We start from the raw sequence: 14,447 nt of genomic DNA, 5'->3' as shown, positions 1-14,447 counted from the left end.
ACCGGACTGAGCTGACACCGGGCCTTTGAAAAGCTCAAATGTTTCTGCAGCCAGAATCTGGGTTGTTTGGGGGAACCTGTTGAGAGATGTTAGTATTCCGAGTTACAGTAATAGATTTTCTTTCTTTTTTTGGGTGCTTTGATGACTGAGAGGTGTTTATAGGCTTGATTCATAACTTAGTTACTAAGGTTTTCCACGGAAATAACTTATTAAAGGTGTCGTGCACACCAGCGGGATTGAAGTCTGCAGGCTTTGGTATTCATCAAAGGCAGCTCCTTTGCAGGATGCCCAGAGCTAACTCAGCATTTTACTCTGGTATATTGCACAAGAGTAAACGTGGGGAGGGAGGCAGGGATGGAGGGAAGAAGGAAGAAGGAGGGGTGGAAAAATGTTTTATTAAGAAAACATTCTTCAAACAAATTTAAATTTGTTTTTTAAAAATCCCCTCTTTTTCTTTTTAAAAGAGAGAGGAAGAAAAGGAGCTCTTCTGTCTGAATATCTGTTTTTAGCCCATCTACCCAGATGTGTAGAGAATATATGCATGTAATTGTCACAGTCACATGGCCCTTGTATGGCCTTGCCTTTCTTTACCTTTCCTTACCTTCTCCTTGAACAGAAATCACCAAGATGTTGAATATACTTTTTCTTAAACTAATGAGCAACCCTGGGGTGAACTGGAAGATTGGGGGGGAGAAAACAGAATTAGTGGCTACATATTGATGACAAGCAGAATTTTTTATTTCCTTGATTAAATTTAGGCATTGGGCCTATTATTTCAGGAACAAATGCTCCCAATCAAAGGTCTATGTCTTCTCTGCAGTTTAGTCTTAGAGAGGTGCTGTGCACTGAGAAGGTTAACTTGCTCGCTCAGGGTCACATAGGTAACAGTATGCTGTGTTTCAGAAAACATGTTTACCTTTGAGGCCAGTCCATTATCTATCATGCTTCATGCCCTTCCTAAATGTCTAAATCTAGATGATTGTCTCTGAATACCTTTCCTGCAATAGGATCATAGACTTATGGTCCATCCCCTTAGTTTACTCATTTACAATTCTTTGTGATCCTATATGGTTTTCTTGGCAAAGATACGAGACTAACCATTCCAGAGCCATTTCTTTCTCTAGGTCATTTTATAGATGAGTAAACTGAAGCAAACAGGAAAAAATGACTTGTCCAGAGTCATACAGCCAGTAAGTGTTTGAGGATGGTTTGGAACTCCCAGAGAATCTTCCTGATTACAGAATCAGCACTCTATTCACTTTGCTACCTAGCTGGAAGGGTCCTTGGAGGCCAGAGGGTCCAGCCCCCTCAGTTTATCAATTAGAAACTAAGGAATGGAGGAAGTGAGTGATTTGTTGAGAGTCAGAGAGCCAGTAAGTGTCTGGGTCAGAATTGGAACTCAGGCCTACTTATCTTCAAGTCCAGCTTTTTATTTCCTGTGTCATCTGGCTGTTTTCCCTGAACACCTCCAACAGTTATTGTTTATTCCAGATTGGCACCTAGGACACAAAATACCCATATGTTGTTAGTTACCTTTTTAAAAAACTATTATTACATTTTGTTTTGATACCACAAGCACCTTTTAACAAATATCTAGATGGATTCCTGTATACAAAGTGTGTCTCCTGAAAATAGTTTTTGGTTTTTTAAAATTAAAGCTTTTTATTTTTCAAAGCATACGCGTGGACAGTTCTTCAACATCAGCTCTTGCAAAACCCTGTGTTCCAATTTTCCTCCCTTCCCTCATGCCTTCCCCTAAATGGCAAGTAGTTCAGTATATGTTAAACATGGTAGAAATATATGTTAAATCCAATGTAGGCATTCATATTTATACAATCATCATGTTGCACAAGAAAAAGAAGAAAAGCAAAATAAAATGCAAGCAAACAACAGAAAGAGTGAAAATGCTATGTTGTGAACCTCAGTTCCCACCGTCCTGTCTTGGGGTGTAGATGGCTCTCTTCATCACTGAACAATTAGAACTGGTCTGAATCATCTTATTGTTTGAGAGCCATGTCCATCAGAATATAGTCTTGTTGTTGCCATGTATAATGATCTCCTGATCCTACTCATTTCACTCAGCATCAGTTCCTGTAAGTCTCTCCAAGTCTATCTGTATTCATCCTGCTGGTCATTTCTTACAGAGCAATAATATTCCATAACCTTCATATACCATAATTTACCCAACCATTCTCCAATTGATGGACATCCATTCAGTTTCCAGTTTCTTGCCATTATAAAGAGGATTGCCACAAACATTTTTGCACATAAAGGTCCCTTTCCCTCCTTTAATATCTCTTTGGAATATAAGCTCAGTAGTAATACTGCTGGATCAAAGGGTATGCACAGTTTGATAACTTTTTGGGCGTAGTTCCAAATTGCTCTCCAGAATGGTTGGATCTGTTCACAGTTCCACCAACAATGTATCAGTGTCCCACTTTTCCTATATCCCCTCCATTATCTTTTCATCCTTTTCCTGAAAATAGTTAATAATACTGGTCCCTTTTTGATTTTTTTTTTTTTGCTTGATTTTGTTATTTCTTGTTGTTGAAAAGAAAGGATGTATGTTTTATCTTTGATGATGTTTTACTGAAAATGTTGTATTTGTCTTGAATTTTGTTTCCTCTTAGACTTGTCTGATTCTATTCCTTTGAAGTCATTTTTTCTTTTGATTCTTTCTTTGCTCTGCATATTTCATCCAAGTCTTTCCATGGCTCTCTGAATTTCTCATTTATCATTTCCTAATAATGCACCACTATTCCATACTCCATAGTTTGTTTTTTTTTTCTTATTGTTTGGCATGTGTGTATGTGTATATGTATATATGTAGTCATTGCATGTAGTGTTAGGAATTTTAAAAAAAATACAGATAGGTTGTTAATTACCTTTTCATGTGTGTTAATATTTTGTCACCAGCTTAACTGTACAGCTAGGTCTTGATTAATGTGAACAATGAATCCCTAAAGTGGTTGTTTGTATTTGAATTTGCCCTATTTGAAGTTATAATTACGTAAAATATCATAATTGGTTCTAGCCTAATGGGAATATGCAGTACTGATTCAAATAATGTGACCACCTCAGGGGGATTCCTTATTTGCACTAATAGAGACCTGGATGTGTATAACATCCTTCAGGGTCTCATATTTATTTTATATATTTTTTTCAGCATCTATATTCCCTCATCAGCATCAAAAGCCTTGGCATATGAAAGCAACTGCTTAGTAGTAAATGCCTGATGAAGGATTGATTGATAGCATTTCCTTTCTAAGATTTATGAGCATCAATAACCAGCCATGTCCAGTTTAGATCCTGCTCCTTCATATACAAGTAGTTGTTTTGTTCCTTGGGCAGAACCATCCTATTTGCCATTTTCTCAGTTACCAAATATTTGTTGACTATCTACCAGGGACTTCACCTGCTACTTGGTTTTGTGGAGGGAATGAAAAGAGTCCTGAACCAACAGTAAGGGGAATATAACTTAGATGAATGATAACTTAGAGATTACCTTGAGGTGAAACTGTAATGCTGGTTAACCAATGTTGAAATCGGTTCTTGAGTTTGATGTCTGGTTTCATGAGAGAGAAAAAGGAAAAGTAGGAAGTAGTTGAGATTTTTCTGTCCTGATCCCAATTAGAATGAACTCAACATTGTTTCACTGCATCACATCATGACTTTTTTTAATGGTTACTAAACGTTCTATCTAGCTAAGCATTTTAGGAAATATTAAGCAAGTCCTTAACTTCTAGACCTCTAACATCAGTGGGTAAACCAGAAAATCTCTCAAGTTCCTTCCAAATCTAGATTTCTATGAATGGAGAGATTATTTAGCACAGAATCAAACAGCCCCTAAGAGATCGTGTAGGTAAACACCCAGTGTTGTATAGCTCAAGGATGGAATGTCTTCCCCAAGAGTTCTCTGTAAGTAGCAGAGCTGGGAACTGAATCTTGGTTCTCTGATTTCATATTCATCAACATCTCTCACGTACCACAGTGTTTTGCGCTTGGTTATACAGTGAAGATGCTACATGGTAGGATGATGGCTAAGATGAAGTATTAATGCAATTCATTCATGTAGTAGAGCCAGTGGATAGAGCGCCAGTCCTAGAGTCAGGAAGATTTGAGTTTAAATATGACTTTGGATAGTCACTAGCTACATGACTTAAATGCAAGTCATTTAACCTTTGATTGCCTAATTTTCTTCATCTGTAAAATATATTTGTACTTTCCAGAATTGTGAGCATCAAATGAGATAATGTTAGTAAAGCTCTCTTAGGAATGTCTGGCACAGAAGGCACTTAGCATTTTCTTCCTTCCTCCCTTTTTCCCCTCCTTTTTCCTTTCCTTCTTCCCTATTTCCCTCCTTCTCTTTCCTTCTTCCACCCCTCTTTCCTTTTTTCTCTTCCTTCCTTTCCTCTCTCCTTCCCTCCTACAGATCTTTAAGGTTGGATTTATCTTGTATCCCCATGGAAGCACTAAGTTTATATCTGACTTTTGTAAATATAAAACTAAATGTGTGTATATGTATACATGCATGTATATACATGGTGTGTATATTTACATAATGTGTATATAGCATGTTTGTATACAGACACACAAATATATGTGTATGCATGTGTATATGGACATCCAAACACATCCACATATTAAAAAAATTTTTTTTTGGCTGAGTGCTTCCCAAAGTACCGAGTGCTGAGTTTTCAAGGCCCTTTGATTTGAAATGGGGCTTTGGGCATGAAAAAAAACAACACAATCCATCAGCTTCCTGTTCTGCTGACTTCTCCCCACGTGTTTTTGGTTTGTGTTCCTCAACATGGAAGCAGACCTCCCTTTCTGCCAGTCCTAGTGGGATCTGGGAGTGTGAGCTCTGGGAGGCAGGGAGGGAGGAGGGGATGAGAGAGGGTGAGGGGAAACCCCAAGCACGCTGGTCACACTCAGCTAGGGAGAATTCCTTTTCCAGGGGAATATCCTTGCTTGCTGTTTGAGAGAGCTTCCACAGGTCATTATAACATTATAGCATTATAAGCAGTCTCAGGGAATGGGCATCATGGTTTCCCTGCCAGGCTGCCTGGGGGCCGGGCAAAGCAGGGGTTGAATTCCAAGACCTGGCAGCTTGGGGGGTGGGAGCTGGGCTCTCTGAGCCTCCACTCTGCAGAGACATCGAGAGGCCCAGGTCCCCGGTGGCATCTGGGGAGGAAGTAGGAGCATATACTAGGGCTTTCTTCATACACAATGAAACACAAGGGCAACCCTCGTACACTGGCCACCAGATCGCTGCCACCATCCAGGACTGGGCAAGAGCCAGGGCAGACGGCCCAGGGCCCGCTGTCTTAGCCTCAGCTCGCCAGCCCCTCCACCGGGGGATGCTTAACCCCTGGCTTTCAGTGTCCTCCCCTCTCAGCAGAAAATGGAGAGGAGGGTCCGACCCAGACTGGACCCAGGGCCAGAAGGTATAAGTTTGGGTCACAACTTATAACTTTGCTTGCTTCTGTTGGAAAGTGGGTTCTGGCATCCCAATGATACAGAAACCAGGGCCAAGGCAGAAAAAAACCCCACAGCTGAATGAAAAGAAAACTGGACTGAGAAAGAAGTTTGGAGGTTCTCTCTTATGGAACCTCTGCTAAGAATGAGGGGTGTGACCTTGGATGAGTCTTTTAGACTCTGACTTGTAAAATGAGAGAGCCGGACTAGATACACTGAATCTCTTCTTGCTGCAAATCAAGTGTTCAGCTGATTTCCAAAATTCTCTGAATGGAAGAAATTAGGGATTATTTCAGCTCCCAAGAAATTACTCAAAGACCCCTTCCAATTCCCCAGTAATCTCTGATGTTGGCAAAAAGGTTCACTTTGTGCTCCCAGCATGCCTCACACAGGCTTTCTTGCAGGTTCCCCTTGAGGAAACCAGATAAATGTAGAATTAAGGGTTAGATTAGATTAATTCAGAGGTCTCTCTGAGGGGACCACTCGTAGGAAACAAAAAATGAAAGATTTGCTGATGGGGTCAATCCCTTCTCCCACACCTCTACCCCCCCTTCCTTCCTCTCCCTCTCCTTCTCTCTCTCCCTCTCTCTCTCCCTCTCTCTCTCTTTCTCTCTCTCTTCTCTTCCTCCCTCCCTTCCTCCCTCTCTCTCTCTCTTTCTCTACCTTTCTTTTTGCTCTCTTTCTGTATCTACTCACAACTAGTACCTGATGGGTGTTCCTCAGAGACCAGGCCCATCTAGCCTAAAGATAAACATTATTATAATGACTTAAGGAAAAAATACACACACACACACACACACACACACACACACACACGGAACAAGTCAGGAAGTAGCTGTGTGCCAGCTCTGGGATGGTGTAGATGGAAAACAGCCACTATGGCAAACCTAGGGACCTCAAAGCCAAATTGCATCTAGCGGTTAACTTACAGTCCTGTTTCCCAGAACTCTGCTCAGGCACAAACAAGGAAGTTAGCAAAAACATCCCTAATTTGGGTTCCAGTTGAAATCGGTTTTGGGCTGCATGGTGGAGTTTGGTGGTGATGGAAGGGGGAGGAGGGTAAAGAAGGTGGTGAGGAGGAAGCAGAGAGGGAATAGATGAGTATGTTGGGGCCAGATTTGAAAGTCAGACTTTTCTTCTGGAAATAGCTTTCCTTTTCAATATTCAGAGAAGGTATTTATTATTATTGTTCTCATTAATTAAAGTCAGGAAACACTTGGATTTTTTCCCCCTGTAAACCACAGTATGTGGTTGGGAATGGAGTAAAGGAAGGGAGGTAATAATAGTGGGTTTTTAAAGATTTGAGATTGCTCTTAAAAAACAAAGGGGGTAAAACTTCTTGAGGAAAAGAAACAGACGTTCTGAACAGATTGTGTGCTTTACCCACTGAGCTGGCAGGTTTTTTCTGGTTTACCCCATTGTAATGCAAAACAGCCTGGACCAACTCATCTGTGGATTGTCCACGTCTGTTTTTTTTGAGTCATCTTTTTCCCAGTTAAGCCCACATCCTCCTCTCCTGTGATTTCCATTCAAATGTCCTACCTTTTGTTTCCCACAAACTGCCCCAAATAGTAGGGATTATGTTTTATTTGTCCTAGTATATCTGCCTTTGCCATAGAACTTAGCCATGTGTTGCACATAGTAGGTACTTACAACATCTTTGTGGCACACCAGGTCCTTATTTACCTTCTCATCTCCAGCATTCTCAAATTCTTCTGCCACTCGAGCTCCACCACCTCCTCTCCTCAAGTCACTGGGAGTGGTGGTTAGGTGGAAAGGATATGGTACATCCCATCTGAAAAAACTCACAGTGGGGATTTCCTTTACTTTTCAGATGTCATCCCTTAAGTCAGCATTGCTTTGTAATATTTCATACTCAGACTTAGGTGAATTCATCGACATGGACATTCCCACCACACCAAGACTCACAACCTTATAGTGACTCGGTGGGCTATGTCTGAGAGAAGAGCCTCTGAAAACTGAGCCAGGCTGGTAGTCAGATGGCAGATGTAAACTTCGGGCCCTTCATCGGAGCCTGACACCAGAATCCCTTTGCCCACAGAAGTTGGATTACCTGGAAGAGCCACTGGGTCAGTGAGCAGTTGGCTTGGGAGTCAGGAATCCTTGGTTCTCATCCCAGCCTTGCTCCTTAACTAACTTTATGTCTTTGAATAAGTCCTTTCCTTTCCATCTTTGAACCTTTATTTAATCATCTATAAAATGTGGGAATTGGACTGGTGGAATGGATTGTGTCAGAGGGAATGGTTCTGCCTCATTGAAAGTCTTTAACCAGAAACTTGACCTTCCTGTAGGGAATGTTATAATGGGTATGCTTTTTTAGGTATGTTTTGGGACTAGATATCCATTGAAGTTCTTCCTAGCCTTCAAATTCAGGGCCTAGATAACCTAATTCTCCTTTTAGCTTTACTTTAGCTTTCAGCAATTCTGTGATTCATCTTCTCAGAACAAAATCAATATTCTCTCATACACATGTAGCCCCTTAAAGTCAAAGAATAGTAGAAAGGAGAGGTAGAGAGTTGGAAATATCCCTGTGACTGAGCTATTTTTCACTTCCCTTGATGTCTGCTGGTTTTTTAAAGCATCATTACTGCCATTTGAATTGCATGTTTTCCACCAGATAACAGACCTGGGCTGGTTCAGTCCTACACAACACTCTTGGATTTTAATTCTTTGGGAGAGCTGTCAGGCAACAAAAAAGAATGGGGTTTGGAGTCAGGAAACCAGGGTAAGCTTTTTCACTGCCCACATATAGGACCTTGCATATCACTTAACTCTTAACGCTTCCTGAGGCCCTAATGTCTCAACTACAAAATGGGAATTGAATTAGGTAACCTCTCAGATTTAATCATCTACAATTTCTTTTTTCCCCAGAAAATAAGCTACCCTCTGTTTGTACCAAAAGCAAAAAAGGCCTTTGTGATACTGAAGGCTTAATGTCTAAAGAAGGTGACATTAAAAAGGCTTTCTTAAGATCTAGAGGAAGGTTATCTATGAAAAAGCCTACCATAAGGAATATAAGCAGATGCTCATAAATGAAATTTGATAGGCTAGAAAACCATGGATATCTGGAAACCGGTATGTACCTGTTTTGATTCATTTAAATCTTTGTTTTAAATTCAAGATCTAATAATCTGGTAGATTGAGAACTAAGTCCTTTGATTCTAGAAATAGAGATGCTCTCAGGTACATAGGATTATTACTTCAGAACTAGAAGGGACTTTGCTATTGGGAAAACATGACATGGGTTAAACTAGGAAACAATCTAAAGTCATTTGGAATCACTTGAATTATGTGGGATAGATGATTATTAGTTTTTACTCACAGGCATTAGAAAATTAATCATTATAGTGAACTTTGGCCCATTCTCCTATTAAGTTAGTTAGTCTGGTCTTCCCTCTCACCAACATCTCCATGCATTACACAAACTGTAATTTTTTTTTTTTCCCATTCCACCTCATGAGGGCCACAGGAAGGTACTGACAACTTTAAAGTGCTTGTCAGCAGTATAGATCTCATGGATTAAGTCTTCTATGTGGGCAATTCCATATTTATCAATGGATTTTTGCATTAAGCACATGATCAATTAATAAAATTATGTTTCTTGTTCTTGCCATAACTGTATTTGTAAATCAAGATAGTCATAGACTTTAGGTTTAGGGTACCCCATGCAATGTATGGGTTCCCAATCTTCCACATGCTAATTGAAATCTTGTTAAGGTTAATGCAACCTTATGTTGTTGTTGTGTTATTGATCATTGTGTGAAGACAAAGGAAGTATGATATTTTTACGGATTTTTGGGCTAATGCCATTGCTATCTCTAATTTCTATTACAAAAGCTAATTTGAATTTAGCAGGTACATACCAGTTTCCAGATTTCCATGGTTTTCCAGCCTGTCAAAGTTCACTTAGGAACATCTGCTTATATTCCTTATGGTAGTCTTTTTTAATAGATAACCTTTCTCTGGATCTTAAGAAAGCCTTTTTATAGCCAACTTCTTTAGACATTTGACCTTCAGTATTGCAAAGACCTTTTGCTTTTGGTATAAAACAGATGGTAGCTTATTTTCTTCTATAACCACCATGATTCTGGCTGGAAATAAAGAGGTTGTAGATGATTGAGTATTCCTGGGAGTTCTTAGGAGGGCAGAATGGCACTGGAGTAGTCAGGGAGCTTTCAAGGTAGAGATGGGACCTGAAGTAGATACAGAAGCAAACATAGGTAAGGGGTATATTTGTGGGAAGAACAACATGAATTCAGATAATTGGACATGTGTGAGTTGTATTTTAGAGAATTATAGATTTAGAGATGATAGGGACATATGAGATCATCTAGCTTAACCTCATTTTACAGATAAGGAAAATAAGGTCCATAGAGGTTAAAAATAGAATCAGGATTTGAACCCAGATCTTGTGACTGAAGTCCATCATTTTTGCCTGATACCCCATCATCATGTTGCTTGTTCATTAAAGTTACTTCATTGGGAGCAGAGGGTGGATGCAGATGAGTAGTGGGAGATAGTTATATTGGTTGGGAGGTGAGGTGGAGCTTTGTTATTGTAAAGACAAGCAGAGAATAATTTGGTGTGGGAAGGAATAACCCTTGAAGGTCTGAGAACAGAGGAATGATATGATGAAAGTAATGATTTATTTAGGAAGATTTATCTGTCACCTAGTACTGTGCAGCAAGAGACTTGAAACAATTGGGAAACATAAGAATTAGATATGGAAAGAATCTTAAAATTATCTAGTTGAGTGATTCTTAAAATATGGGGGGGGACTCCAAGGGACTCCCTGAAATCCTTTCAGGTCATCTATGAGATAACATTATTTTCATAATAATATTGTAATTAAAATATAGTAAATATCTATCACCCATATAAATTAAAGCTCTTGAGGGGAGGTTGCCACAGTTTTAAAAGTATAGGGGTATCCTAAGACTATTATAAAGTTTTAGAACCTTAATGTAGACTACTCCCCCCAATAGCCAGCACAATCCCTTGCATATTGTAGATCATCAAAATAATTGTTGATTAACATGTGAAATTTTGGCTAAATATGAGGAAAAACTCAAAAATTAATCAACAAGCATTTATGAAAAGCCATTCAGGCACTTTGCTAGATGATGAGGTTACAAAGACAATAAGTGAAATGATCCTGCCCTTGAGATACTTACTATCAGGGGAGACAACAAATGTTCAATTAGGTACATATGAAATAGATACAAGGTGATTTGGGAGTTGAGACAATAGCAACTGAGAGGTGGGGAAAGATGGTGATCCTGTAAATAAAAGGTAGCCTTTGAGCTTAATATGGAAGGAGCTAGGGATTCTAGGAGAGAGAACAGTTTAGGTATTGGAAGAAATCAGTCAAAATTTGGTGAAGTGGATAGAACATTGGGCTTGAAGATTCATCTGCATGAGATCAAATCTGGCCTTAGAAACTTATACTAGCTATATGACTCTGAAAAAGTAATTTAATCCTGTTTGCCTCAGTTTCTTCCTTTGTAAAAATGCACTGGAGATGGAAATAGCAAACCATTCCAGCATTTTTGCCAAGAAAACCCCAAGGTCATAAAGAGTCAGATGTGACTAAAAAAATCACTGAACAACAGAAGCAAATGGTTAGAACTATCCTTGAGGAAAACCATTTTGTCAATTATTTATGGAGAAGGGATTGAAATCCAGCAGGCTTTGAGGTAGGGAGGTTGTTGAACTATCCCAGGTTAAGGATTAAACTAGTACCAACGTGCAATGGTTTGCTTTTGTAGGTAGTAAGTTCCCCATACATGGTCATGAAACAGAAGCTGGATGAACACATGCTAAGGATATTTTTGTATGGATTGCTGATTTAGGTAGAGTTTGGGGGAGCTAGATGATTTTTGAAGTCCTTTATATCTCAGAGATTCTGTAAATGCTATCTTGCTTTGTCTGTTTTCATGTGTGAATCTCTTATTCCTTTAGGAGATCATTAACACTCTGAAAGCAGAAATGATCTCATCTTCATTTCTTTTCCCCACAAGGTTAATTGTTTTGCACATATTGGTTGATTTGAAATAAAGAGAATATTCTTTTCCCCTTCTCTTCCTTCTGTTGGGGAAACTGAGGCTGTCATTAAAGTTGCTTCACTTTTGACTCCTGTGACTCTAGCTGGGCTTTTGTGGTGATATAGGAAGCATCTTTAGAGATGCTGGAAAACACTTTATAAATCAGTTGGGAAGCCAGTGAAATTAGTGGTAACGAGCTCATTTCAATAGCAATGGGCTGACTTGCCTGCCAGCTGCCAGACATTTACGAGACTGGCTGGGTGCCGGGCAGGCCGGGTCCAATGGCTTGCATCCTCCTGCCTTCCGGCTGGAAATAATTCGTATTTTAAAAATAACAATTAAAAAAAAAAAAAAAAAGCTAACTCCACCAGCTTTTGGGTTTCTCTGGTGCTGAGTGGAGAGATTAGTGAGGGCCCTTACTGACTTCTTTCCCTCCCCGCCTATTCTTTTTCTTCTTTGGAAGTAACTTAATTTACCCCTTCTGCGTCTGCCACAAACAAACAAATAAAGCAAGGGATAGTTCCTTATACCCTTTCCTGTGTGAGTACTGATGCAATTTCACAGGCCCAAGTTAGGTGGGAAAGACTGCAGATAACCTCATTCTTCTATATGTTGACTATGGGCTCCACCCTTCTTTCTTATGGTGAGGTCTAGATTTCCATTACTTTGGCCTCCCAACCCATTCTTTAAGCACGTAGGTGATCACCAACTTCCCTTGGATAAACCTGTTGACCCCAGTTACACTTTGACCTCACTTGAGCTGTGTATCCATCTGGCTGTAGGTTTGGATAACTATTCACATCCATATTTGGTAAACCCAAACTGAAAGGTGATTTTTGAGCTATAAAATATATATATATATATATTTTTTTTAATTTTAGAGAAGCATAAGTAGTGTGGTGGGAAGAATCCTGTGCCTAAAGTTAGTTAGACTCATTTTCCTGAGTTCAAATCCAGTCTCAGACATATACTAGCTGGGTGACCCCAGGCAAATCACTTAAGCCTGTTTATCTCAGTTTTCTTATCTATAAAATGAGCTGGAGAAGGAAATGACAAACCACTTTGCCCAGAAAGGTCCATGGAGAGTTGGACACAACTGGAAAACAACAACAATTAAGCCTCAGTCTTGTCATTTATACTTAGTTGCTTTAATAGGTTGAGGATAGAATAGGTGAGACCTGAATTGGAAGATTGACAATTTAATATCAATCTGAAATGAAGCTTGTGAGGAAATAGGATTCAGCTGAACCCCAGATTCTGGGGAACTCACCTATCTTAATAAAAGTTGGCTGTTTTTTTGGTTTTGTTTTGTTTTTTTGTTTTTTTTACAAATTCTCTCCCTATAGGAAAAATTGTGAACTCCTTCAGATTAGGAATCATGCATTTTTTTCTTTCATACCTCCCTTTCCTTACCCCTACCTCCAAAATCTACAAAAATCTGATGTAGAAATGTATATAAATGAGTGAATGCTCACTCAATAATTGTTAAATAATTGTTAAACATGGTAGAATATCAAGCCCAAAGTTCAGACATCCACATGAGGGTCTTCCATTGAATTTCTCTCAGACTGTATCTAGTGTTTTAGGTAGGGTCTTACCTCAGGTTATAAATATTTCTTCTCCTATTATTTCCCAGGGATAACTCAACCAGTATTGTGGAGAGTGGAGAAAGGTGTGTCATTTTCTCCTATTAATGCATGTAATGGTGGTTGATTCAGAGATCGACTAGCTGATCTTCCCTCAACTCAAACTTTGATGATTTGTCATCATAGTCACCTTTCTTTTCCATTAATCTCATCCAGTGGGTTGAGAGGCTGCATGATATAGTCAGGAATTTTAGGTTCACATTCAGCCTCAAATACTGTATAATGCAGGGCAAGCCACTTAACTCTGTGACCCCGTTTCCTCATCTGTAAGATGAAAAGTTGTGTTTCACGACATCTGAGGTCCCCATCCACAGCTAAAGCCTGTGCTCCTGTGATTCCCCTACACTACATCAAATGTAGGCTTTGGAAAGGATCTTCTGGGACCGAATCCTCTTCATTTTACTGATGAAAAAGCTGAGCGCCCCACAATATATAACGCCTATCCCTGCAAGACTTTGCTCAGTCTCCCAATCTCCTCATATTCACCCCCTGAAGGCTTTGCGATTCTCTAATGGCCTTTTCTAAGTGAATTATACACCTTGGCAACCTGAATTCGTGGAAACTTCCACTCCCTAATGACATGAGAATTCCTTTGTGAGAACTATTAGCGTTCTCTTCCCTGAAAGTTAGTTATTTTCAGGACCTCTGAACGTTTCATGAAAGGGACATTTTTATAGAAGTGTGAACTGCTGAGTATCTTTTAAAAGGCCATTATTGTATATGTGTGTAGCAGAAAGGGATTTCTTTTCTCCTCACTCTGGCATTCTCCCATCCTCACCCAACCTAGGTTAGGTAATTGTTGTGAACAATAAAATATTCTGAATTCTTGGGCTCATCCCCATGCTACAAATCTGAAGCTTCAAGAATTAAATTCAGCTGTGTGAGAAGGGGCCTGCCTGGCCTTCTGAAATTTTTCCCAATAAAGAACTCTGGTTCATAAATTAGCTGTGCCCTTACCATGCTGAATTGGTTTGTGCTGAGTCGTCCTGGGCCGCTGACATGTTGCCCCTTCTTTGAAGGAAGGGCTTGGCTTCAAAGGCCCCCTGACACTTGGAATTTTTCATATATTGTCCATGCGTGTCACCCCTTAAGCCTCCGCCATGTGGGGCTGCCTTCTTTGACAAGGGGAGCAGATTCTTCAAATGGAGTAGTCTTGGGGCTTTGTTTTGTTTTTTTTTCTACTGGGGTGGATTCCCTTGGCTAAAGCCTGGCTTTATTTTTAGGTTTGGTCTTTTTATTTGGTTCCATCTGAAGTTTT

The 14,447-nt window shown here is 39.7% G+C and overlaps 1 protein-coding gene and 1 pseudogene across 1 annotated transcript in view; one reads left to right on the top strand and one right to left on the bottom strand.

The window, feature by feature from the left end:
- Nucleotides 1–14,447, top strand: part of SMAD6 (SMAD family member 6) — a 104,597-nt gene that overhangs the window by 36,936 nt on the left and 53,214 nt on the right. The window lies entirely within an intron of this gene.
- On the bottom strand, nucleotides 8,954–14,190 carry LOC141556756 (large ribosomal subunit protein uL30-like; annotated as a pseudogene).

This window comes from Sminthopsis crassicaudata, chromosome 2 (assembly GCF_048593235.1).
Source record: "Sminthopsis crassicaudata isolate SCR6 chromosome 2, ASM4859323v1, whole genome shotgun sequence".
In the NCBI taxonomy this organism is placed as follows: domain Eukaryota; kingdom Metazoa; phylum Chordata; class Mammalia; order Dasyuromorphia; family Dasyuridae; genus Sminthopsis; species Sminthopsis crassicaudata.
This window is presented reverse-complemented; position numbering and strand designations above follow the sequence as displayed.